This window comes from Myotis lucifugus, unplaced genomic scaffold (assembly GCF_000147115.1).
Source record: "Myotis lucifugus unplaced genomic scaffold, Myoluc2.0 scaffold_4, whole genome shotgun sequence".
Taxonomy (NCBI): domain Eukaryota; kingdom Metazoa; phylum Chordata; class Mammalia; order Chiroptera; family Vespertilionidae; genus Myotis; species Myotis lucifugus.
Window position 1 is genome coordinate 18,201,822 of NW_005871052.1, and position 6,978 is coordinate 18,208,799.

Below are 6,978 nucleotides of genomic sequence, written 5' to 3' on the forward strand. Positions count from 1 at the left end.
ATTTTTTTTAAAAAGTTTAAAAAATAATGATAGGCCCTGACTGGTTTAGCTCAGTGGATAGAGCGTCAGCCTGTGGACTAAAGGGTCCCAGGTTCGATTCTGGTCAAGGGCATGTACCTTGGTTGCGGGCACATCCCCAATAGGGGGTGTGCAGGAGGCAGCTGATCTATGTTTCTCTCTCATTGATATTTCTAACTTTCTATCCCTCTCCCTTTCTCTCTGTAAACAATCAATAAAAATATATTTAAAAAAATAATGATAGAAAACTTTCCAAATTTGGCAGAAGACATACACCTACAGATTAGAGGAGTAGAGCAAATTCAAAATAGAATAAATCAAATAAATTCAAACCAAGACTCAGTCACAATTCTTAAAATTAAAGAGAAAGAAAAAATATTGAAACAGAAAAAGATAAATTGAAAATTAACTTTAAGTTTAAACAATTCAAATGATGGTGGATTTCTGATTAGAAACTGTGAAGGTCAGAAGGAAGTAACACCATATTTTTCAAGTGCTAGGGTAAAAAGCAATTCAGAATTTTATATTCAGTGTAAAAATATCCTTTAGGAACAAGAGGAAAATCAGGACATTCTAGGTAAGGGCAACTTAAAGAAATTTGTCATCAGACCAACTCTAAAATAGTGGCTAAATGGAGTTCTCTAAACAGAGAAGAAAATGTCCAAAGAAAGAATCTTAGAACATTAGGAAGAAAAAAAATATATAATCAAAATATGGATAAATTAGAATGTCTTCCTTCTCTTGATATTTTAAGATGATATGTTATGTTTTAAACAAAAATTGTTACATTATCTGATGTGGATCTGATGCAGTGTGTGCAGGAAATATTTAAGACAAATATATTTTAAATGGCGTAAAATAAACTGGTAGCATGACAATAGATTGATAAGTTTTGTATATATAAAGTAATACTTAATGACTATTAATGCTGTAAAAAGAGATATAATCAAAACTATGTATAAATAGACTTAGAATTCTAAAGTATGTTCATGTAATGCAAAGAAAGAAAAAAATAAAACAGCAAAACAATAAAAAAACTGAAAAAACAAAGATAAATTAAAATTAAAGTGGCAGGTTTAAGCCGTAATATATTAATAAATTAAATTAAAATGTTCAGAACACAGTTTAAAATTAAAAGACCAAGATTGATAAAGTACATTTTAAAAGATGACTTAGTTCATTTCTATCTATACAATAATCACTTCACACTTCAAATACAATGATAGAGTTTTAAAAAAAGAATAGAAAAAAGATATAACATGAGCATATTAAGCAAAAGGAAGCAAGAGTAACTATGTTCATATCAGATAAAGTACACTAAGAGAAAATAAAATTAAGAAAGACAGAAAAGGACATTGTATAATTATAAAAGGCTCAATCCATAAAGAAAACACAGCAATTAACATGTATGCAACAAGCAACAGAACTGTAAAATATGCAAAGCACAGATTGATAGAACTGAAAGGAGAAATAGACAAATAAAAAATTATAGTTGGAGACTCCAATATTCCTTGCTCACCAATGGACAAAACACCTAGACAGAAAATCAATAAATATATAGAAAATTCAACAGCAATATTAAACAACAGGTTAATCTAATCTATCTATCTATTTATCTATCTAAGTATCTAAAACTCCACCTAATAATAGAATACACATTCTTTATAAGTGCCCAGGAATGTATACCAAGATAGACCATACTCTAGGCCCACAAAAATAAAAATAAAATTAAAATATTTTAAATTATTCAGGGTGTATTTTCTGATCACAATGGAATCAAACTAGTAATCAATAACAGAACTATAACAGGTAAGTATCCAAACATGAATCAAAAAGGAAGTCTTGGGAACAACCAAGATGGCGGCATAAGGTATATACCTGTACGTGTCGCCCCCACAACCACATTAAAACTACAACTAGCCCTAACCAGTTTGGCTCAGTGGATAGAGCGTTGGCCTGAGGACTCAAGGGTTCCAGGTTCTATTCTGGTCAAGGGCATGTACCTTGGTTGCAGGCTCATACCCAGTGGGGAGTGTGCAGGAGGAAGCTGATCTATGTTTCTCTCTCATTGATGTTTCTAACTCTCTATCCTTCTCTCTTCCTCTCTGTAAAAAAATCAATAAAATATATTTTTTTAAAAAAATAAAAATAAAACTACAACTAAAAGACAAAACGGCGATCATCCAGAACCATGCAGAACCATGGGAAAGCTGGCTGAGTGGAAGTTCTACTACTAGAAGGAAAGAAAAAAGTGCATTGAGGCTGGGTAGGAGGTGCGGAGGTGCCAAGAGAAGAGGTACGGAGGCGCGTGAACCAGGCTGCACCTGGGTGCCCAGTTTTTTTCAATAGGGAGATACAAGCTCCCAAATACACTGAACTCATTTCTGGAGAGACTCTAGGGACCCAGACTCCTACGGGGAGAAACTGGACTGTTTGGCATCGGGTCAGAAAGCAAGAGTGGCTTTCTTGCAAAACTGCTCATAGGGATCATTGTTACTGTGGGGGTGCGGGACTGGGGACTCGGGGATGTGGAGACACTGAGATGCAGAGACGCATGCAGAGAGGCGCAGAGTCGCAGAGATGGCTAACGACAGCCATCTCTGTTTGCTCCGCCCTGGTGATTCTCTGAGACCCCGCCCCACTCAATTTACAACCCCACCCAAACTGTGCACAGCAGCGCAAATGAATAACCTGCCCTTTGGCAGCCAAACCTAACAAAATGCAGCTGGGTCAGAGAGCTCCAAAATCTCCAAACCCCAAACAAAGAAGAGAAATCTGCAAATCTCGCGGTAGTGCCTGCTGGGCAGACTCACACAGTGGTTGAATTTGCCCCTCCTTGGAGATCCAGGAGCCAGTGTACCCAGTGGTCAGATACCAGATTTCAACTCCTCACATCCATAAGTGACACACTCAAGAGGCAGACTCAGTGAGCACCAAAGCTCCACTATAGCAAGTCTTTCCCCATAAGGGTGTCTCCAGCACAGCAGTTCTCCCACTATAGACACAGCAGGTCCTTGCAATCAATTGGCCAGGAGGTCATTTCTTCCCAGGGATACCAACAGAAATCAAGGCTTAACTACAACAAGACTGTACACCCAGCCCACAAAGGGGCACACCAAGAGTGTCCACCTCAAGTGATTGGGGAGGCTGAGCCACTGGGCCCAATAGGACACCTACCACACAAAGCAACTCTATCAACACAGGGAAGCAGTCAAAATGTGGTGACAAAGAAACATGTCACAAATGAAAGAAATGGAGGAAAGCAAATTACTGGGTTTAGAGTTCAAAACCACAGTTATAAGGTTACTCAAGAATCATCTACAAATCTCCGAGGAACTTAGTGAGACCTCAAGGATCTTAAAGACAATGCCAAAAAAAATGGAAAAGAACAAGTCAGAAATTAAGCATACACTGAATGAAATAAAGAATAATATACAGAGATCCAACAGAAGACTAGAGGATCCCAAGAATCAAGTCAAAGATTTGAAATATGAACAAGCAAAAAACACCCAACTGGAAAAGCAAAAAGAAAAAAGAATTCAGCCAAAACTGGTTTGGCTTAGTGGATAGAGCGTCAGCCTGCAGACTGAAAGGTCCCGGGTTCAATTCTGGTCAAGGGCATAGACCTTGGTTGCGGGCACATCCCTAGTAGGAGGTGTGCAGGAGGCAGCTGGTCGATGTTTCTCTCTCATCGATGTTTCTAGCTCTCTATCCCTCTCCCTTCCTCTCTGTAAAAATAAATAAATAAATAAAATATATTTAAAAAAGAAAAGAAAAAAAATCCAAAAAATATGAAGATAGTGTAAGGAGCCTCTGGGACAACTTCAAGCATACCAACATCCGAATTATAGGGGTGCCAGAAGAAGAGAGAGAGCAAGATATTGAAAACATATTTGAAGAAATATTGACAGAAAACTTCTCCTACCTGGTGAAAGAAATAGACTTACAAGTCCAGGAAGTGCAGAGAACCCCAAATAAGAGGAATCCAAGGAGCACAACACCAAGACACATCATAATTAAAATGCCAAGGGCAAAAGACAAAGAAAGAATCTTAAAAGCAGCAAGAGAAAAACAGTTAGTTACCTACAAGGGAGTACCCATATGAATGTCAGCTGATTTCTCAACAGAAACCATGCAGGGCAGAAGGGAGTGGCAAGAAATATTCAAAGTCATGAATAGCAAGAACCTACAACCAAGATTACTCTACTCATACTTACCTGGCAGGGGAGATACCATGATCACGAAGGTGGTTTTCCCAGGGCGAGGCTTATCCATTGCACTCCGGATGTGCTGACCCCTGCGATTTCCCCAAATGTGGGAAACTCGACTGCATAATTTTTGGTAGTGGGGGACAAAAAAAAAATTACTCTACCCAGCAAAGCTATCATGTAGAATTGAAGGTCAGATAAAGAGCTTCACAGACAAGAAAAAACTAAAGGAGTTCATCACCATCAAATGAGAATTATGAAATGCTGAAGGGTATTCTTTAATAAGAGGAAGAAGAAAAAGGTAAAGATAAACATTATGAACTACAAAGGGAAAACAAATACATATCTATCAACAAGTGAATCTAAAAATTAAGTAAAAAAAATCTGATGAACAGAATAAACTGGTGAATATAATAGAAGCAGGGGCATAGAAAGGGAGTGGACTGACAATTCTCAGGGGTAAGAGGGTGTGAAGGGTGTGAGAAGAGATTGGACAAATATCTTACACCTATTTATGAGGACAGTGGCGGGGGGTAAGTGTATGGGGTGGGGTGGGAACCAGGTGGAGGGGAGCTATGGGGGGAAAAAAGAGGAACATCTGTAATAATCTGAACAATAAAGATTTATTTAAAAAAGGAAGTCTCATGGGAATTTAAAAAAACACTCTTAACTAAAGATAAACTAAAATTTAATAGATCAATACTTGTGGAAAACAACAATGCAGTCCTGAGAGGAAAATTTATTGTGCTAAATTTGTACATTGGAAAACAGGAAACGTATCATATTATTGATTTATAATCTGTACTCCCACCTGAATAATCTAGTAATAGAAAATAAAAATATAAGCCCAAAGCTAGCAGAAAGTAGGAACTAATGAAGATAAGAGTAAAGTTCATGAAATTGTAAGCAGAGAAATAGAGAAAATATTAATGACAAAAAGAGCTAGTTCTTTAAAAAGGTGAATAACATTGACAAATCTCTAGCAAGACTGACAACAAAAGAGAGAAGACACAAATTGTTATATCTGGAATTAAAGAGAAAATATAACTACTGATACTGTGGACAAACCAAGGATAATAAGTGAATATTACAAACATTTCTATACACATAAATTTCAGGACTTTGATGTAATGGATCAAATAAGAAAAATTCCATAAATCATTCCAATTCACTTGGTATGACAAAGATAATTTAAATAGCTCCATACCTTCTTAGTAATTGAATTTATAGTTTAAAAAATGAGGACAAGATAGTTTCTCTGGAGAATTTTTCAAAATGTTTAAAGAAGAATAAATATGATACTACACAATTTCTTCTAACAAATAGAAGCAGAGGGAACACTTTCCAACTTTTTAAAAATGAAGTTGGTAGTACTGCAATTCCAAAAACAGAAAAAGACAGTAGAAACAAAAGAAAACTATCAGACAATATATATCAAGAATATAGACATAAAAATCATTATCAAAATGTGAGCAAATAAAATCCATCAAATATAAAAACAAATGTAATACATTATCAAGTAGAGCTTATTATAGGAATACAAAGATGGTTAAATCTTCAAAACCTTAACCAATGTAATCCACCATATTAACAGAAGAAAAAATAACATGATCATATTAAATGACAAAGAGAGAGCATTTGACAAAATTCAACACTCATTCATAATAGAAACCCTCAGAAAGTAGAAACACAGGGGAGCTTTCTCAAATTAATAAGCATGTACAAAAAATCTACAGCTTACATCGTGATTAATAATGAAAGAAAATGATTTCCCCTTTAGATATGGAATAAAGCAAGAATGTCTGTCCTTTCCACTCTTATTTAACACTAGAAGCCTGTTGCACGAAGATTCGCACAATAGGCCTTCCTTCCCCTGGCTGCCAGCACTGGTTTTCCTCCAGCACCTGGGACCTAGGCCTTTGGTCCAGCCTGAGGGGAGAAGCCTAGCCAAGCTTCTTCAGTCTTCAGTCTCTAGTCTTCAGTCTTCAGTCTTCACTCTGGCTGGAGCCTTCAGTCTTTGCTCCACGCCTGCGTATGCAAATTAACCACCATATTTGTTGGATTAATTTGTGAAGTCACTCTGATTGGCTGGTGGGCATAGCAGAGTGACACCAATTTGCATTTCTCTCTTTTATTAGTGTAGATAGTACTGGAAATTCTAGTCAGTGCAATGAGACAATAAAATAAAATGGAATACAGATTGGAAAGGAATGTAAAACCGTCCTTATTTGCAGATGACATAATTGGCTACATAAAAATTCCATGGAATCTAACAACAACAACAAAATCTTAGAACTAATAAGTGAGTTCATCATGATCTCAGGATATGAGAACAATATAAAAAATAAATTGTATTTCCATATACTAACAATGAGCACATGGACACTGAAATTAAAAATACAATACCAAGCCAAAACCAGTTTGGCTCAGTGGATAGAGCGTTGGCCTGCGGACTGAAAGGTCCCAGGTTCGATTCCGGTCAAGGGCATGTGCCTGGGTTGCAGGCACATCCCCAGTGGGGGATGTGCAGGAGGCAGCTGATCGATGTTTCTAACTCTCTATCTCTCTCCCTTCCTCTCTGTAAAAAATACAATACCATTTACGGTTATAAAAAATTAAAATACTTAGGTAGAAAAACAACAAAACATGCATTGAAAACTACAAAATACTGATGATATAAATCAAAGATGATTTAAATAAATGTAGAGACATACCATGTTCATGTAGTGGAAAACTCAATACAGTAAATAAG

At 36.6% G+C, this 6,978-nt stretch overlaps 1 non-coding gene across 1 annotated transcript; it reads left to right on the top strand.

Annotated features, from left to right (window-relative positions):
• The first annotated feature begins 4,227 nt into the window (after positions 1–4,227).
• LOC111823027 lies at positions 4,228–4,390 on the top strand. Its single transcript, XR_002826019.1, has one exon. It is a non-coding gene; the product is annotated as a U1 spliceosomal RNA (small nuclear RNA).
• Positions 4,391–6,978: the final 2,588 nt, after the last annotated feature.